General features: G+C 42.6%; 1 protein-coding gene across 7 annotated transcripts in view; it reads right to left on the bottom strand.

Annotated features, from left to right (window-relative positions):
- Positions 1-20,589, bottom strand: part of LOC126267249 (uncharacterized) — a 698,963-nt gene that overhangs the window by 289,385 nt on the left and 388,989 nt on the right. Inside the window, exon 1 of one of the 7 annotated variants that reach the window (XM_049972265.1) lies at positions 3,006-3,055. The exons of the other annotated variants lie outside the window; for them this stretch is intronic. The gene's annotated coding sequence lies outside the window, so the exon portion shown is untranslated. Of the gene's footprint in view, positions 1-3,005; positions 3,056-20,589 lie in introns of those variants that run through there. 7 annotated transcript variants of the gene reach the window in all.

The raw sequence follows: 20,589 nt of genomic DNA, 5'->3' as shown, positions 1-20,589 counted from the left end.
ATGGAGGATGTGTTTCGTATATGGCTCGTGAGATGAACTTGAAACGTACAGTTCTGGATCATCTGGTGTTGTAATAAGCTATAAATATCCCAGCAGTGTACAATTTGTAATAATAAATGCCGCTGATGATGGGACGTTTCCAGCAGATTAGGCTGTAACTTGCACCCCAACTGATGACCCTGAGCAGAAATGAAATTAGAATTACATTAATACCTCCAGCTGCTGACGGGCGTTGATATATATCGACGGGGACAGGTGAAAATGTGTGCCCCGACCGGGACTCGAACCCGGGATCTCGTGCTTGTATGGTAGACGCTCTACCCCTCTGAGCCACCTAGGGGACGGAGGATAGCACGCCTGCAGGGACTATGTTTCGCACGCCTCTCGCGAGACCCACATTCTCACCTTATATGTCCACACACTACATTCGTAGTGTCCCACCCCAACACACTCATTACTCGTGGAAGACATTATTACCACGTCCCGTAAGAGTTCGGGGAATATGTGTGCATTCGCACAGAAGAAGGAGGTCATGGCCGGTATTGCCAGAACTATATACATATATGGATCTGGTGTCTGTTCTTTCGTACATGTCCGACAGAACAGACACCATGTCTATATATTTATACTGAGCAGAAATACTCGAACACTGGTCAGATTCTGTGCACATCTTTAATCGGCTACTACTGCAATAGCAACGTCAGGTTACACTAAACCAGTGTTAAAAGATACCGGTTGTACATAACTGAAGTAATAGAGGTATTTATCTGATTGGATGTTTAATATTTTATAAAGTTACGTGTGACGAAAATTCACAAAATCCTATTTAGAAAGTCAGTTATTCCACATTATCTTCCGTGTGGCTGAGAAGTACATAAATTACTTTCCTGCTTTCGAAACCATAGTAAGTCAGTTCGAAAACACCTGAGTTCCAAATACTTCTATCTCAGCAACAATTCAACATTGTTATTTGCTCACTGTGTTTCATATTGCACCATGTCATCTAAATTTCGCCGGCCGCGGTGGTCTCGCGGTTCTAGGCGCTCGGGCATTGATGTGTGTGATGTCCTTAGGTTAGTTAGGTTTAAGTAGTTCTAAGTTCTAGGGGACTTATGACCATAGATGTTAACTCGCGCAAATGAATCTTTTCTTCCGACTATACGGCTGTTTCAATTTACAACCTTGCTGTCTAGCGACTTTTTTTGGTCTTTGTATTTCTATACTGCATAGTTGAGGTGATTATATTCACTTCTAATTCACTTCTATATTCACTGCCTGTAGAGTCTCAATGCAATTTGTATATCACAATGCCACATTTCAAGTTTTATCTCCTTGGAAGACAATTGGTTATTTAAACTTTATACAGTTATAATTACTGTCATTTGTCATTCATTATCATTACCATTATCAAAAAGAATCATTCGGTCTAAAAAAATCGTAACTATTATGTTATTTGAGATATGTGCGTAAAGAACGTACTGTTGGAAAGAGCAAACTCTAGAGGTTTACTTGGTTCCCACTAGATAGCAACAGTGTGCGCCCACTTCGGTGCTAGTAAAAATGGTGTCGGGGCAACAGAAAACCTTTGGTGTTCTAAATTTTGCGTAGTGCGGGTCAGTAATAATTGTTCAGCGTGACTTTCGTACTAGGTATCGTGTGGATCCTCATACAGGGCAGAGACATTAGACGACGACATGAACAATTCCGAGAGATAGATTGTTTGTGTAAAGGCAATTCGCCGGGCCCTCCCCGAGTGTCTGACACAAACGTCGAACGCGTCCGCCGTAGTTTCACAAGGAGTCCACAGAAAACCGTTCGCTGTGAAGCCCGACAGCTCAATACGCCACCGATATCCGTCTGGCGTGTGCTGCGTCGATGTTTACACACGAAACCATACAAAATTCAGCTACTGCAAGCTCTTCGTAAAGGTGAGAAACAACAACATGTGGAGTTCTGTAATTTCGTTCTTGGCAAGATGGAAGATGGCAGTTTTCTTCCACGCTTAGTGGTTAGTAACGAGGCAACATACCATTTAAATAGAAAGGTGAACCGTCATAATATGACAATATGGGGTACGGAACAACAACATGAAGTTGTTCAAATGTCCCCTAGAACTGAGAACTACTTAAACCTAACTAACCTAAAGACATCATACACATCCATGCCCGAGGCAGGATGAACCTGCGACCGTAGCGGTCGTGCGGTTACAGACTGTAGCGCCTAGAACCGCTCGGACACTCCAGCCGGCCATGAAGTTGTACCACATGAGAGCGACTCTCCAAAATTTAATGTGTTTTGAGCAGTTTCACGGGAAAAGGTGTATATCCCGTTTTTATTTGCCGAGAACAATGTTTCAGGAACCATGTATGTCGATATGCTTGAGAACTTTTTTTCTCACACACTGTTTCGAACTACTTCATTTACCAACAGAATGGAGCACCGTCACACTGACATCTGGAAGTGCGGGAATTTTTAAATCAAAGGATTACCGAACGATGGGTCGGCCACACTCGACCAAATGACTCAGCCTTACATTACTGGCCTCCAAGGTAACCGGACCTGACTCATGCGATTATTTCTTGTGGGGGTTTATAAAAGGCTCTGTTTATGTGCCTCCGTTACCAACAACAACGAATGAACTGAGACATCGGATAACAGCAGCTGTGGACATGTTCACTGCAGTGTGGGAATAATTTGAATACCGCATTGATATATGCCGTGCATCTGAAACGGGCCATATTGAACACCTATGAAGAAGTATGAAAAAAAAACTTTTTGATTTTACAGTTAATGCAAAAAACAAAATTCATTGTGTATGTTTATTAGTTTCAGAAATATGGACGTACAAAGTAGGATGATTTTTTGATACACTCTGTATTTGTCCAGTTCACCTACACTCTGTGTGTGTTATATGTACAGAACAGTAAAAAAAAAGAGAAAAAAACATTAGCATTGTCGCAGGCATACCAACCAGAGTTTAGACGGAGTCTGAGGCGGGAACTAACCAGTAATGCCGCAACTGGATTAGACCTGGGCACACATTTCAGCACCGTCACCAGCTGCCAAGCGCCGAGTACACATTCAGCAGAAAGATGACGGAGACAGAAGACCAAGACTGAGAGAGAAAGACATATTCGTTAGCGCATAAAACGTGATGCAAAAAAGAAAAAAAAAATCTGCTACGCCATAAAGCACAGTGAGAACTGGGAGCAGCAGTGAACAGCTTTTAATGAACTGTTCAGTGAAGGTTGGAGAACGTGGATTGCTGACAGCAGAGAATAAACAGAACCTCACGACATACTAGTCCTTTCAAATACCCCAGCTTTCCAGTTTTTACTGGGGGTTGATCACTGGGGTCGATAACATTCAGAGTAGTAGCAATCGATTGCGCGATCAGAACACTGTAGTGACTCTACGTCCAAGATGTTCCAGCACCTCCCATGAACTAGCTGGTACTGATGGGGAGACTGTTTTCCGCTACCAACACGTCGCAAAGTGCTCGTCGCATTAACTTCATCACAAAAGCCAGAAGTGAGGAACTCTCGAGGTTCCTGCTCCTGTTTCTGTTCTGTTCATCACTCAGGCGCCTCTGGGTGGTGAGACCTATCACACTGGTAGGGAAATCAACCGAACGCTCGACTAATTACCAACACTGGGTACATCGCCGATGGTCATCAAGGGCCGTCACAGAGTTCGGAAAGGGACAGAGCACACTCCAACGACCAGTGCGAAAGCAAACATTCGCGCTGCGTCAAAGGTTGCAGCCTGCCAGACAACAGCCTCTGCTAAAGCGGCTGTCTGGGCTAAAGCACCGGATATACAGAGCTCAACAATCCGACATTTTGAATCCCAATGCGTGGACAGTGTTGTATGCTTTAAGTGGGGTAGCAACGTGAAAGAGTATATTTGTGTGTGCATTACTGTCTTGCAGCCTGGCTGATGGGACGGATGTGTGTTTATCAGTTGCTCAACTGTGTATGAGAATTAACGGTCGAAAGTATTAGCCACTAGTGAGGGTCAGTTAGTTTACTGCTTTTTCAATCAGTTTGATATTACAGTGATTATCTGACCTAACTCCCAATACTCTTTTAATAACTTGCCGGTTTGCTTTAGTTTTATTCCTATATTTACCTAACAGTTTGTCATTTCTCAGGTTTTTTTTTTTTACTTTTTAAATAACTTCCTGACAGATGTATTTTAAAGCTTTTGAAATACACTTTGGGTACTCGTGCAATTCCCTCTTGTGCTAACATGAAACTTTTATGCCTGCTGTATTCCATTTTAAGACTATTTGTAATTGTTTACGAATGTAGCTCTTACTTTCCGTAAACTTGGGTGGGTGTACCTCACACAAACCAGAAAATACGATACTCATAACGCATTTTAACTGTATTTGGTAAATATTTAGAACAGCAACGTTCGACATACATGGAACGTAAGCGAATGTATCATACCCCGAAATACTCGTCTAATCTTGAGGTTATTTTAGTTCTGTCTTTGGAACTACAAAAAAAAGCGCGTTTTTCTCACCAGACGCGTTTCGCTTTATTGACGTGAAGCATCATCAGTGGTCCGTAATTAAGTAATTTACATTCTTATTTGCTTAATTATAAACCTCTTAATTATAAACCACTGCTGCTGCTTTACCTCAATAAAGCGAATAGCGTCTGACGAAAAAACACGACGCATTTTTTGTAGTTGTAACGACAGAATGACAATGCCCTCAAGAATTGTAAAGCAACGACGTACAGTATGGTCCCAAAAATGAAGACATTAAACTCGTCTAATCACCTATTTTAATTTGATTGCGTCTTACAGTCAAATGTTAGCCAACACATTTACTACGCTGTAATGTTGTTTGCGCAAGAAATGTACATTTGATGGCCTTAAGAGCGCATTAAAAAGTATAAGTTCAAATGGCTCTGAGCACTATGGGACTCAACTGCTGTGGTCATCAGTCCCCTAGAACTTAGAACTACTTAAACCTAACTAACCTAAGGACATCACACACATCCAGGCCCGAGGCAGGATTCGAACCTGCGACCGTAGCAGTCGCACGGTTCCGAACTGTGCACCTAGAACCGCGAGACCACCGCGGCCGGCAAAAAGTATAAGTGTTCCGTAGAGTTTAAACGAGCGCTTTCAATGTGGGATTCAAAATGGGGGATTGTTCAGGTTGTCCTACACAGTGCTCTAGCCTGGGCGTGCAGAAGCTGTCATGACCAGACGGACGACAGCAGGCATACTCCGAGTAGCCTCAACTGATGACACATCAGCGTTGAAGTCTGACAGATTCTTCTCAAATGGCTCTGAGCAATATGGGACTTAACATCTGAGGTCATCAGTTCCCTAGAACTTATACCTATTTAAACCTAACTAACCTAAGGACATCACACACACACACACACACACACACACACACACACACACACACACACACACACACACACACATGCCCGAGGCAGAATGCGAACTTGCGACCGTAGCGGTCGCGCGTTTCCAGACTGAAGCGCCTAGAACCGCTCGGTCACAGCTGCCGGCGATTCTCCTCAGTCATTCTAACAACACAGGGGTGTCTTCTGTTGGTCCCTTGCAGTCCATTTTAGTTCGATATTTCCCCATATGACAAACTTTAAAATGCTACTAAAATTACACCACCCACAACGTCAGAGTCCTTGCACTCCATAGTTTCGAAGCCGCTGCAAAGCAAATAAAAGGTAGTGTCTGAGTAAATAGAAAAAGAAATAAACAAAAGAGTAAAAGTTGTCTGGAAATCTTCCGATTAATTAAATAGGGTTTTCAGAAGTAACCTTCAGATGTACCTGGAAAGACACCTTACGATCAGTGTCTGTTGCCATCTTCGAGGTATAACATTGAGATATGTGGCTGCAATCCTAAAATTATTCAGAAATGCAGGGTTCCTGAGCGTCCAATGCAGAGATGTTTATCGGTAATCACTGGGCGAGAGAGGAAAATAGGTAAACGGATCAGGGAACTGGCCTGTTTGGCAGACGAAATTATCGTGAAGGAATATCACTTCATCACAGTAATTTTGATGTTAATTCAGATTGAAGGTTTAGAGTTGACTTGTGTTACAGCTCATCTTCTTATATAATTAAAGCGAATCGCCAGTTGTCAGCAGGGCGAAATGCTTTTAGTTTTAATCAATTCTTCGCCCTGTTGACGAACTGCTATTGACAGTAATGAATATTGTATCTGAAAATGACTTGTTATAAAGGTCGAAACAGATAATCCGAATAAACGTAAAAAGTGCTCCAGACTGTGTCATCTTTCTAACGTCACATTGAAAGTGGCCAGTGTGCCCTCAGACGGTATATCTTCAGTTATGTAAGTTGCAGTTACAGTTATAATCTAGTTTCAGTTTCAGGAGACAGGAAAAATATTTTTAATTGCAGTACTGTAATATCATGCCCCAAAGAAGACGCTAGTGTTTATTTAAAAATTTGGAAGGGCTGTCTTACAACATGCAGGGTGTATTCAAGATTTGTCGCTTTCAGAATATTCAGACGACGAGCCTGTGAAGGTAGCTGTACAAAATAAGCTCACCTGAAAAGTTTTAGATTTTAAAACACAAATTCTTGGCTGCCGCTGAACAAAGGACATGACAAACTGAGACAGTATAAGGAGAAGATATTACGTTGCAGGAATGCTGTTATTGTATATTCCATGGAAAAACGTAGGAGGCATGACGACTCTCGTATTAAATTCCAGTCCTTGTACGATACTGGACGGGACAAATGGCACCGCAGTACAGACCGCCGGTGTTTCTGCGCCCAGCTGTAGATGGAACAAGGGCGTGCGCCCAGCAGGTGACAACAATAGCCGGCTCAGGGGGCGCCGCGCAAACAGGGACTTCCTCGGCGGCGCTCCCCATGAATACCAAGGCCGGCGGCGAGCCGCCAGGATAAGGAGATTAGGGCGCTCTGCCAGGGCAGACTTCACAAGCACCGGGACTACGAGTATCTCACTAGAGCCACGCCCGCCATTCTGCAGCGGGCATATATCAAGGCAGGTGACACTGCATGGACCTAGAAGCGCAAACAACACGAGCAGAGGACCGTAGACTAGGGCTTTACGTTTATGATTTACTCTTACAAGGAGACCACACAGCAGTCGAAAGTTTATAATCTTTTCTTCTTTTGTTTTGAGTTCTGAGCTTCACATACTATAGAAATTAAGCTCACAGCTCAAAAATCAATATCTGGGCGCAGTACAAGACAAATCCCAAAAATTCCCAAGAAAATCGACTCTGGAGTTCTCCGAGCGTCTGTAATACTTTAGAGCAGGCATGCTCATCGACCTGCTAGTTCGAGCTTGCTCCCGCTCATGCTAATAGGGATGACTGGGAGGCGGGGGGGGGGGGGGGGGGGGGGGGGGGGAGAGGAATCGGAGCAGCTCGGCATGAGACACTACTGTCAACGAATCTATTCCATAACCGCTAATGTTAATTCTATGTAGGTGTGTCGCTTCGCTCTGACTAATTAATGCAAGACCTTTGCATTGAAGAGAAATGAGAATGAACGGAAAAGTTACATTTCTTTTAATTGATGAGGCAAAAAATTGTAGCAGTTAATTCAGACTGTGCGGCTGGTCCCGGCTGAATTTGAGTCCTCCGACGGGCATGGGTGTATGTGTTTGTCCTTAGGATAATTTAGGCTAGGTAATGTGTAAGCTTAGGGACTGATGACCTTAGCAGTTAAGTCCCATAAGATTTCACACACATTTGAACTTTTTTTTTATATCTAATTTCGAAACAAGAATATTTCTTACGACTGATGTAGCATTATGATGAATGTCTTTTTCGGACGAACTTTTAAACTGACATCACCTTGTTTTTCGTGACGAAATACAAAACACTGGATGTCAATGAATTCGATTTAATTTGCTTTTCACTATAGCACCTTATCTGATATCACTCTAAGAGCACTGGTAAATCGAAGATAAGCTTTTAAGTTGCAGTCTGGAAATGAACTTCTGTGGGGAGAATTCGTTCTCTTCATTGCAGAGAACAGTTCAAAAATGGTTCAAATGGCTCTGAGCACTATGGGACTTAATATCTGTGGTCATCAGTCCCCTAGTACTTAGAACTACTTAAACCTAACTAACCTAAGGGCATCACACACATCCACGCCCGAGGCAGGATTCGAACCTGCGACCGCAGCGGTCGGCAGAAAACAGTTGGTCGCACAAGTACGTCACTGTAAAATTGTGATTTCAAGGGAATTTGTGATAAAGAAAACTTGTCTACTAGTCTACAAGACTTATTTTATTGCGAAATTTTTATCAGGCAACCGGCTGTCACTCTGTAGGTCTACAAGTTCTGCACTGACATCTCATAAACTGATGCTAGGTGTCTTACCTTCGCTTTGAAGTTCCTATCCAGCCTATAATGCAGCTGTTCATCGACTTACAAAGCGCTACTCTCCACTACTACTCTCGCCTTTAAGTATAAGTAGTGCAGGATACGTTAGCCGATGCACAGCGACCAGTTTTCCGTCCAATGCGCTGGGCGACTTGGTTCAAATGGCTCTGAGCACTATGGGACTTAACATCTATGGCCATCAGTCCCCTAGAACTTAGAACTACTGAAACCTAACTAACCTAAGGACAGCACACAACACCCAGTCATCACGAGGCAGAGAAAATCCCTGACCCCGCCGGGAATCAAATCCGGGAACCCGGGCGCGGGAAGCGAGAACGCTACCACACGACCATGAGCTGCGGACTGGGCGACTTGATTCGTATGTCGGAAGGGGAGGCTGACAATCGTTTACAATCTTTTGGCCGATAGGCGATGACAGAATCGATGCGCACACTCTGAAATCTTTCTCAATCGATTTTACAGAAACTATTCGGTAAAAAATTACACTTTTGCTTTCCTTGTAGCTTTATTTGTCAGGTTCATTATGATATGCCCATCATTTCGTTAATGGTCATAGTTATTGGGATATTTACGTGGGAGTAAGACAATTCGTGAAATTACAAAAAGTTTGCAATGAAAAAAAAAGGGCCGCTGTGATTTTGCGTCTGCTACATGTTACATAATATGTTTCTGCGTATGAAATTTTTCTTTAGATTTGTTTGGAGATCTCTAGCTATCACCAATCTCGAGAAAAGTGCTGTGACGTAGTACACTCATTTGTGATCGCGCCGCTCGAGCGTTAAAGCCAGAGTGAAATATCCACAAGATTCCTCATATTTCATAAATGGTTTGAGATATCGAAATGAGACTTAGGCAAATGATAACACTCAAAGATGAGAGTATTTCGCTTTACGGTTATTATGCAAAACTACATTATCTACCGTGTTATTCAACTAACTACAGACTTTCCTGATGAAAGAATGTAATTTTTAAGGGCAATCCCTAGCTGGTGAAACGTGAAACACTATGGGTTCTGGAACAACATAAGTGAAATCATTACACCTTTATTTTTTTACCTAGAATATGCTTTTTCATAAGATATTCAGCTTACTTTTCCTCAGTTCCTCACTTAATGAACCACTGTTTCAGAATTCTCTCGCAATTGCGTCTGTACAACATGTCAGCGGAGGTGTCACTGTGTAAACTCCGTTGAAATGAAATGTCGTGTGGCTAGGGCCTGCCGTCGGGTAGACCGATTACCTGGTGTAAGTCTTTTTAGTTGACGCCACTTTTGCGACTTGCGTGTCAGTGGCGATGATATGATGATGAAGACAACACAACACCCACTCCCGGAGCTGAGAGTTTTGGCAAAAGAAGCAAATTTTAATATGGCAACGAGAGAAATGTGCAGGTGTTACTCAAAATTCCCCTCTCGTGACTCTGCTGTAAATTATGCAAATGGTTAATAAACTATGCGAAAATAAAACGCTGCATTTTCGGCGGATTTCTTTTTAGATACTAATCAAAGAAGCAGTGAAAAACCTTTTTGAATGTTCAAATGGTTCAAATGGCTCAAAGAACTATGGGACTTAAGATCTGAGGTCATCAGTCCACTAGACTTAGAACTACTTAAAGCTAACGACATCACAGACATCCATGCCCGAGGCAGGACTCAAACCTGCGACCGTAGCAGCAGCGTGGTTCCGGACTGAAGCGCCTGGAATCGCTCGGCCACAGCGGCCGGCTTTGAATGGACACCGTGCAAGTGTGGGTGCGGAGGGGCCCCTCTTACTATTTACCAAAAATGTGAGTGTAGGCTTCAGTCTAGAACGGCATTCCCCCTCTAAGCGATACCCCGCCACTGCTTCTCCCCACACGCTTTCTCAGCCGACTGCGCCTCTAGCGGCCACGCCATTTTGCGCGCACTATACGAGTACATACCGTCGTATCTACGGTATTTACATTATCATTTTTCTTTGACAGAGATAAACGATCAAATATTCGTAGAATTTCTTTGACAAAGATCTTTGATGTGGCGCTCAAAAAGGGGTCTCACACTGTCGTCATTTCTTTCGTCAAATTTCAGTATGGCGGACAACTACTTGTTACTATCCGCTGCAGTTGCCTGTACCACTGTTGCGTTGTATGTGCATTTGGAAGGAAAGCAGCGGAAAAAGGCAAACATACTTGGGTGAAGCCTTGGGTATTACGTCGACATAATAAAAGCATTCAGAAAAATTTGTTACGTGGACTTCAAGCGGGCCGGACGTTGTGGCCGAGCGGTCCTAGGCGCTTCAGTCCGGAACCGCGCTGCTGCTACGGTCGCAGGTTAGAATCCTGCCTCGGGCATGGATATGTGTGATGTCCTTAGGTTAGTTAGGTTGAAGTAGTTGTAAGTTCTAGGGGACTGATGACCTCAGATGTGAAGTCCCATAGTGCTCAGCGCTATTTTTTGAACTTCAAGCGGAGGACCTCAGGTCTTACTTACGAATGGATGAGGGTGCATCTCAGTATTTGCTGAGTAAAGCGGCTTTTCACGTTACAAAACAGAATATTCACTTGAGAAATGCTAACTGTGCAGAAGACAGACTCACCTTGACACTAAGATTTCTTGATACAGGAGAGAGCTACTCTAGTAACACTCGAATAGCACATTGCACATTAACCAAAACAATTCCAGAAACGTGTGAAGCGATTTTTAAAACACTCACTGGGGAATATATGAAGGTAAATAATGTTTAGCACACTACATAGGCAATATAAATATTTTTATTTTTGAATAATTTAATTAATAGAATTAGTATTCCAACAACTACAAATTTAATAACAAGTACGAAACAATGAAGCTGTTTTTAACTAGTGGCATCCAGAGCTCAAAAATAGAGAAAGTCAAATGGAGAGCTTAGAATATTTTATTTTTATTTTTTGTGTGATCATGTCCTCTATTCTGGCTTGCTAAAATGCTGCCAGTATGTTTCCAGATGTAGATGTGGATAGCTGTAGCTGTGATTGTGGATGTGATGTCGCCTGCAGCAAGTTCCCCCTGGCCCTTCAGAACGCGATTAATAGCATGCAGTGTGTCCTAAGTATTTGACATATCAACTTGACAAAGCAACATGGTTGTGCAATATCGGCCTAAGACTACAGCGAACGCAAGATATGGTTGTTCCACAGAAGACATCGCTCACTTTGCACTTTCCCTGCTCTACCTAGTGACGTCTGACGGGCGCAATTTACCGCGAGCGCTCACTACCGATGAGGCTAGCGGGCGTGAGTGTTCGTGTTCTTCTAGTCGCCTTCTGGACAGGCTTGCTTTGGAGTACTACACTGAAGAGCCAAAGAAACTGGTACAGGCATGTGTATTTAAATACGCAGATATGTAAACAGGCAGAATACGCCGGTGCGGTCGGCAACGCCTGTTTAAGACAGTAAGTGTCCGGCGCAGTTTTTAGGTGGGTTACTGCTGCTACAATGGCATGTTATCAACATTTAAGTGAGTTTGAGCGTCTTGTTATAGTTTGCGCAAGAGTGACGGGGCACAGCATCTCCGAGGTAGCGATTAAGTGGGGATTTTCCCGTACGACCATTTCACGAGTGTACCGTCAATATAAGGGAATGTAGTAAAACGTCAACTCTGCGACATCGCTGTGACCGCAAAAAGATCCTGCAAGAACAGGGCCAACGACGACTGAAGAGATTCGTTCAACGTGACAGAAGTGCAAGCCTTCCGCAAATTGCTGCAGATTCCAATGCTGGGCCATCAGCAAGTGTCAGCGCGCGAACCATTCAACGAAACGTCATCGATATGGGCTTCCGGAGCCTAAGGCCCACTTGTGTACCCTTGATGAGTACACGACACCAAGCTTCATGCCTCGCCTGTACTCGTCAAAACCGACATTGGACTGTTGATGACTGGAAACATTTTGCCAGGTCAGAAGTTTCGTTTCAAATTGTATGGAGCGGATGGAGGTGTACGCGTTTGGAGACAACCTCATGAATCCATGGACCCTGCATGTCAGCAGGGGACTGTTGAAGGTGGTGTAGGCTCTGAAACGGCGTGGGGCGTGTGCAGTTGGACTGTTGTGTGAACGTCTAGATACGACTGTGACAGGTGACATGTACATTAAGCATCGTCTCTGGTCACCTGCATCCGTTCATGCTAATTGTGCACCCCAACTGACCTCGGCAATTCCGGCAGGGCAATACGTCACCCAACATGTCGAGAATTGCTACAGAGTGGCTCAAGAAACACACTTCTGAGTTTTAAACACTTCCGCTGGCCACCAGACTCCCCAGACATGAACATCATTGAGCATATCAGGGATGCCTTGCAACGTGCTGTTCAGAAGATAACTCCACCCTCTCGTATTCTTACGGATTTATGGACAGCCCTGCAAGATTCATGGTGTCATTTCACTTCAGCACTACTTCAGACATTGTAAGGTGTCAGGCAAATCCAACACCTTCCATGAAAACCCTGACATAATAAGCAAATCTGTTAGTATGTCACATAGCTCCGAATAAATCATGACATTAAATTAACCAAAGTAATACGAGTAACGAGTGAGCAAATGGAATACCACAGACTAACACAAGAATGCCTAAATGCATGTCATACCTTCCCACCGAAAGACAAACGCAGTTCCGAGGGGAGAAACGGGAACAGAAGCCGAGAGCAGAACCGTGTTAAGCTAGAAGGCCCTACGATAAGGGACGGACTGGACACCCACGTCGCCAGCTAACCACTAGGGCTCACCACCCGGACGTTTTAGCGTGAGACTTTTTCGCGTCTCAGGTACGTCAAGGACCACCCCCCCCCCCCCCCAGCCCATGTTAAAAGATAGAGCACTCCAGAAGAACAGTATAGATCTTACGATAACGCTAAATGGACCACACCAGCTGCAGGTTTTAACGTGAGACTTTTTAGCGTCTCTGTTACGTTGCAAACTTTAAAAACATTGCCCCACCACGAAAAGTATAACGTTTCTCATTGGATAGACAGAATCTTTGTAGGCGGAGCTTAAGGTTAACATTGAGACCCTGATTGGTCAGATGAAAACACAGCCAGATAGTTTTTTTTAAACCAACTTCGGTAAATTGTAGTAAGGAGAAGTTAAGAGAGTTGCTTGCGAGATGGCGAGGTGAGCGGAGCTGAACTGCCCGCCGCTGCCCTGACGCTGCCTAAACACCGACAAGGTAATGAACGCATGCGATGCCGCATTTTTGAGCGCATAAGGCTTCACTCAGAACTGCAGAAGTCTCATCTGTTACACCCCCTTTTTGCGTAATACTAGTGTCGATTGTTAATTAAAACTCATGGTGTTCACATTTGCCACTTGAAGAACAGATCTGAAACGCGATGATTTTTCTTTTATATAGTTATTGAGAAGCCACATCAGCCACTGTAATTTACAACAAGTTAGATAAGTAATTAAAGATAATTGAGGGTCACTGTAGACCATTTTGATAGTTTTCTCATTTGTGAAACTTAATTTAAACCTAGATTATAGACGTGATATGGCATAGGTCATCCTTCGATCCTTTGTAGAACTTGGAAACCCATTGAGGGAATATTCGTTCACATTTTTGTTGAACGCAGTTGGTTTTTACCATCCTGTATTAAAACACTTAATTTTATCAATAGTGCAATTTATAAACAATGGAATAAAATTTCCAATGGTAAACTTAACTGCTTTTTCGACGTTATTTTACCAGCTAACTAAAAATAGGATAGCCTTGAACCCCTTCCACTAGATTTAGTTAGTATTAACATTCTTTTACAGGGAGTGCAGTGGAACTGACGCTGAGATCATTTAGTATTTGGTTATATCATCGCTAGTCTCACTGAACTCTTCTGAATTCTACATGTCATGTGTGGTCTGGCGTCTCCTTACCAGCAAGAGGTCCCAGGTTCAAACAAGTCAATTCCCTAAAAAACACGCTCAGAGCGTCGTTGCGCGAAAGTGGTAGGGAGACACGATGTAGAACAGACAGACACCACCATGAATGTTTAGAACATTAGTCAAGTCCATGTCACGTCGTGTTACGGCAATTTTGCGTACTCGCGGAGTCCCTACACGATATTAATGGCAGGTGTATCAGCCTATTTGGTTCTTCATTGTAAGTCAAATATTTGACAGATACAGGTCGGAAACGCTCGTCGTCAAACTTAGCCACGTATCAGTATTCTGCGGCGTAACAATAATTAGCTTTTGTGAACACAGTGTTCATCTGTGTGTGTTCTTGTGCGCAGTGGTTGATACTGTTTTAAAATGAGCGACTCGCCGTAAACTGCTGTGTAATTTCTGGGACGCATTAATCCACTGCAGTTCGTTTATTTTGTACGCTAGAAGCTGGCTGCTCTTGAAAAAGGAGGCGGTGCTTGTCTTAGCAGCCAATGTGCTATGAGCGTATCACAAGCTTCCGTTCCCAGCATCCTCCGCTCAGGGGCCAAGCCACAGTGCGCGATAGAACGCTCGCCTGCCACGTAGGTCACCTGGGTTCGACTCCTGAGCAACGCAAATTTTTAAACAAAGCTGCATGTTCTACGAGCAGTTCCGTGAAGCGCGAAATACGTAGATGGGAACAAAATCGGTAGCTCTCTAGACTGTTCATCGCCATCAATTTTTTTCTTTTTTTTCCATTCATTTCGAATACCTACATCTTTTAAATACAAAATCCATCAAATATATGCTAATTAAAACGTATCCGATGTATTTTTTTAAATGCATGGTTTCTCTTTTGTTAATTACATGTTGCACAAATAAATCCCGTTTTCATCGCAAATATAAATTTTTAATTACCAATTTTTACCAGATTGTTAAGAACGATTACTTAAATTTTAAATAATTTTTTATCTTTGTGTATCTTACTCTTGAGTGATGTGCTCGAAGAACAAGTACGATTGCTACAAAATTTACCACTATAGGGAATCGAAACGTGGCCAACGTGGCAGGCGAGCATTCTACCACAAAACAACGTAACCCGTAGAAAAAATGGCCTGACTGAAGGGTATTCGGGAAACCTGAAAGCTGATTTTCTCGAGACTTTTTGAGAACTGCAGCCGCGCTGCGTGGCAGCGTGGTTTGAGGCGTCATGTGACGAACTGTGCGCCCCTCCCGCCGGAGATTCGAGTCCTCTGTCGGGCATGGGTGTGTGTGTGGTTCTTAGTTTAAGTTAGTTTAAGTAGTGTGAAAGTCTAGGGACCGATGACCTAAGCAGTTTGAGAATTGCACTGGGTTATTGATATCTGACTTCTGAACTTCAAGTACCATAAAAAAAAGAGAGGGAGGGAGAGAAACTGCGCATGAGGGTGAGCCTGTGTCATATATGACGACAGGGACAGAAACTGCAGACACTAAAATCCTTTCTGTGTTTATTAATTCTGAGCAACATCAATCTGTGGCCGAGCGGTTCTAGGCGCTTCAGTCCTGAACCGCGCTGCTGCTACGGTCGCAGGTTCGAATCCTGCCTCGGGCGTGGATGTGTGTGATGTCCTTAGGTTAGTTAGGTTTAAGTAGTTCTAACACCATAGCTCTAATGCTGTACGGATTTATTTTGCCTTTTGCTTTGGTTTAATGTTATAACATTGAGTATCTGTAAATGTGTTTGAATCGATAACATACAATTGTATACTCCTTTCTTTGTTAAAACTTTGATGTCGTGGTTTGATTCTATGCAATGTAGTATATCTGATATTTAAATTCTTTGTCTCATTTGGAGGAAACAAAACTTACTGGCCTATATATAATAGTAATTTCTGTGTGAATAATATTTTGTAGAAATGTCAATATGTGCGAATGTTCTGTTTTATTTAATGTGCTGTTATGTAAACTGCTGACCTTCACTTAGGGTTCTTAATTATGTCATGTGTAAGAGGTAGTGTGGTTCCCCTCGGGAACGGAACTGTGTAGGGCTCGCAAATTGTGGTTGGCCTAGGTAGAAAAGGTGGAACCACGAGTCAGTCGGGGACAAGCTACCAAACTGTGCACTGCCATGTAAAAGTTGCATGTTGTGCTGGTTCCTAGAGAGGCTTTTTCTACCACTTTCCAATGCCTCGGATAGATGGATAAACAGCTGGAACGATTCTGGAATTGGTATCCATCATCGCCACCAAGAAGGGACATAGTCCAGCAATTCTGCCTGCAAATCCACCTACCAACATGCAGTTGCCACCACGTTGCGCAATCACTTTAACGGAATACTATAATAATGTACAGTGAAGGATCAGCTTATTGGATGTTATAGTGTGCACAAATATAAGGTAACTTATAACTGAATTCATGCACCTACCTTGATTTTTTCCCTATTACAACACCTCTCAGGTTCCTCTCCATTTGAACTATGATTACCGAGTGTCCTAGTTGGTGGAAAAAATGAACGCCTCAAAACATTAAATAATGTTGTTTGATCTTTGGTAAGAAGAGAGTATTCAGATTTACTGTGGATTTAGTGAAATTGTGGGAGGCAGTAAATATAGTTTTGTGAAAGCCTCCCAGTGATGGAAAAGTCCAATTTAAAGTTTTGTGGAATTTCAAAGTCACCAATTTAATCATTTACTTGAAAGTAGAAGACTGTGATAATAAAGACAATTTGCTGTTTCTTTAAAAAAATTAAAATTCTTAAAACTGAGGCTAATAAAGTTTTGTTTAGTTAATGATCATAGTGCAGCCAGTAGTAAATTTTAAAAGGGGAGTCAGTTTCTTGTAAATTTGTTAACATTGTGTCTCACTGCAGTAAAAGCCGTGAATTGCAGTTCTGGAAAGATGGGTGCTTGCTGAGCACTTGTTTCTTTTGGGTATTGAAAGTGCATATTAATAGTGTAATAAGATCCACAGGGTATCCTTTACCACTATTTATGAAAACAATTTCTTTATTCAAAAGACAGTGAGAAGTAAGCTGTTAGTGAATTCCATTTAACTTTCATTCTAAATGGAATAGTATTTAGTTGAGAGATATTTAACCTGTGACCAGTTCATAATTCTGCAGTGAACTACATCTATAATTTTATGTCAGCTAGGAAAATATTTGAACAATAATACTGAACCTGTGTCCAATTAATGATTCTGCCGTGAATATTAATAGTAATGTTACAAAGACCATGTAGTTTGAATAAGCCCTGAATGTAATAGTGTGTTTCATTATCTGTTATATTTATGCAAATAGTTTGTTCTGCTCTGTTAGCTTCCAGTCTTAACCGTGAACATATGCAGGTGTCAGAGTTCATTGCACTCGCGTGTGGCAAAGTATAGGTTGTGTTTGTTGAAGTTATTCATATCTAATTTCTTTAACAAGAATGTTAATCATTCTCTTGCCTAACTGGGCTGGTGACCGTTTTCTTCAATCTTTAAACCGTGTAGTTAGGTAAAATATTATTTGTTACTGTTTAAATGTTTACGTAATTCTGACTTTCACTTCCGATAAGCCACCTCCGTTTGGCACAACACGGTCAACATAACAAAATTCCTCTCAGAGGGTAACACTGCTCTGTTGCGTTGTACCATAATCTTTAACAAGATAGTTTTATTTAACGACCTGCCTTCAACTTTAAGGTTATGGTATAGTAGCAGACAGGAATGTTACATGATGATCTCACATGTTAAGTACCATAGTGCTCAGGGCCATTTGAACAACATCAAGCAACAACTGAATGTGTGGCAGTTAACCAAGACCTGTTACACATCAGAAGATCGGGGGAATGGGAGACAGTAAAATCACAAACGTGTTGCTTACGGAGTGGCAACGCTTTTATTTTGGACGTATAACGTATGAATACGCTTAATTTACTATCCAAACTATTCGTAGCTATAATCCAAACACATATAAGCTTGTAATTATAGTTGAAGACAAGGTCAATTTGCCTATGTTAATGTCCACACTATAATCAGCTGCACTGGTGTTGGATAGTTTGAAGTGCCCGCCACGAATTGCTCTCCTGCGCCAACCGCTTCATCTCAGAGTAGCACCTGCACCGTTAATCCTCAGTTATTTGTTGGATGTTTTTCCCTCTGCAGCTTCCTGAAGTACCATCGACGTTATTTCCTGATGTGTTACCGCATGTCCTATCGCCTCGACCCTTCTTGTAGTTGGTGTTTTTCAAATGTTCCGTTCCTCGCCCATTCCGCAGGGAATCTCCTCATTTTGTATTTTATCAGTCCATCTAGTTATGAATATCCTTTCATAGCATCACATTTCAAATGCTTCGATTCTCTTCTTCTCCGATTTTCCCAGAGTTTTAGAGGTTATACTGACTGAAAAGCAAGTGTAATGTCGTCCGATGCCACTGGGTTCTTTTACGAACATTAAAGCGGATAACTGTTGGGAGACAGAGAGATAGAAAGAGAAGAGGAAAGGAACGAGAAAGGGGACGATTACGGGAAGAAATGAGATGATAGAAGGGATGCAGGGAGAGAATGGGCAGGGAGAGTGGGAGAGAGAGAGTGGGAGAGAGGGAGAGAGAGAGAGAGAGAGAGAGAGAGAGAGAGAGAGAGAGAGAGAGAGAGAGAGAGAACACATTTGGCCGAAGCAGCTATCAAGCCAGTAACGTGGCCAAAGGCCGCGCGACATGCTGTACAATCAAAATACTGTGGCTCTTTTAATCTGGCCCCTCTGTCTTTGTTGCTATTAGTGCGCACTATGGTAAAGTCTTTTCCGAAGATTCAAGAGGATTATGATTTACAATAGACTTTTAGTTTATTTATCTTTTCTTTCACAGCTGGCTCCAGTTCTTCATGTCTAGGGGTCTGGTTCCTGAGGCTGAAATTCTCAATTTTAGGTCCTCATGGCTGTATTGATCTAAATAATTTTGAAGAACGTCAGAGGCGAGCTTACTACTACTTCACTCTGTGGTAATAGCAATATTACAAACAATTTACAATTTTTCTTAACAAATGAATTTCTGTTACGGTCGATTATTATTTCAGAAATAAATCCAGAAATAAACATAATTAACAGTAAGGGATTGCGTAATTAATAATGGAAATTTTAAGTGTGCCAAATATTTCGTAATTTCAATTTTTTCTGCAAAAAGAAAACCAATTTTAACTGTACATTCAGAGTTAGTAAGTATCGTTGTAACAACAAAAATGAAGTAATTCCTTTTCGTAAATTTTAGTTTGAAATTTAACGTAATGTGTATAAAATTATTTTAAAATTTTCGGAAAAAACAGTTGAGATAATACTGACCTGTCCAAAAATTCCAAAAACATTACTGGTATCGACTACTACCATTAAGGGAAAGTAATGCCAGAGGAGGATGTCCCTATACACTCCGAAGAAGGGCACATTTTTCGCCCTTTCCTTTTCTGTGAAGTTGGCATCCCATTGGCTTTGTTTAACGCTTCTAGGTACGGCTGTTAGGGGGAAAAGTGTTTGGTTGTTTTGACCATGCTGGAGCCCTGCTGAGCAGCAACTGTGGCATTGCGCACTGGTGCCGACGCGTCCTGTAAACCCGCCAGCTCTCGAGAGCCGGGCATTTATTTACGTTAGACCCGACCGGTAAAGCCGGCGAGTGGCTGCTGGGAACTCAGGCGAGCGCTGCCAGCCGGCCAGCCCGTGCAGCCTAGAATTGTTGCCTGGACAGAACATACCAATACCCGTAACGCAACGGTGAAAAGGCGCGTGAGGACATACGTGCGCAAACAGAGATACAAGAGAATACTGATAGTGTTTATTTTGCTCTTTCAGGGCGAGACAGCTAAGACAGACCATCCAAAACACCTCCAAAAAGAGTTAAACACACTGCTGGAAGAAAAGCAACTCCCTCAAGATCAACGTCATTTTATTGACAACTGAAGCGACAGGTAGTTCGTCATTGTAGCAGTATCTGATAAACTCAGAGCAAATGAAACACACATGACACAGCAAATAATCTCTAAAATGTCGCACCAAAAGCCTGTATTCCCTAATCTGGTGGCAGCGTACGCGTGTATTATCACATGCAAACGATCATGAAGCTGTCCCAAGCATTTTGCGCTTTTCCTTGCAATGATCCTTGCAGGCGCTGGAGAACGAGTGAGTTTTCGCCTCATCATCTCTCGTACATGTTCAGTTGGGGAAAGATCTGGTGACCTTGCTGACCGAGGCAGTTGTTGTTCACCATGAAGCGCACGTTGCGCCACAGCAGCCGTACTTGGCCGTGTTTTGTCCTGCTGAATAAGCACATCATCTTTCTGTCGAAGCCGGCCGGGGTGACCGAGCGGTTCTAG

Source organism: Schistocerca gregaria, chromosome 4 (assembly GCF_023897955.1).
Source record: "Schistocerca gregaria isolate iqSchGreg1 chromosome 4, iqSchGreg1.2, whole genome shotgun sequence".
In the NCBI taxonomy this organism is placed as follows: Eukaryota; Metazoa; Arthropoda; class Insecta; order Orthoptera; family Acrididae; genus Schistocerca; species Schistocerca gregaria.
The sequence above is the reverse complement of the archived record's forward strand: the minus strand, read 5'-3'. Positions and strand labels throughout refer to the sequence as shown.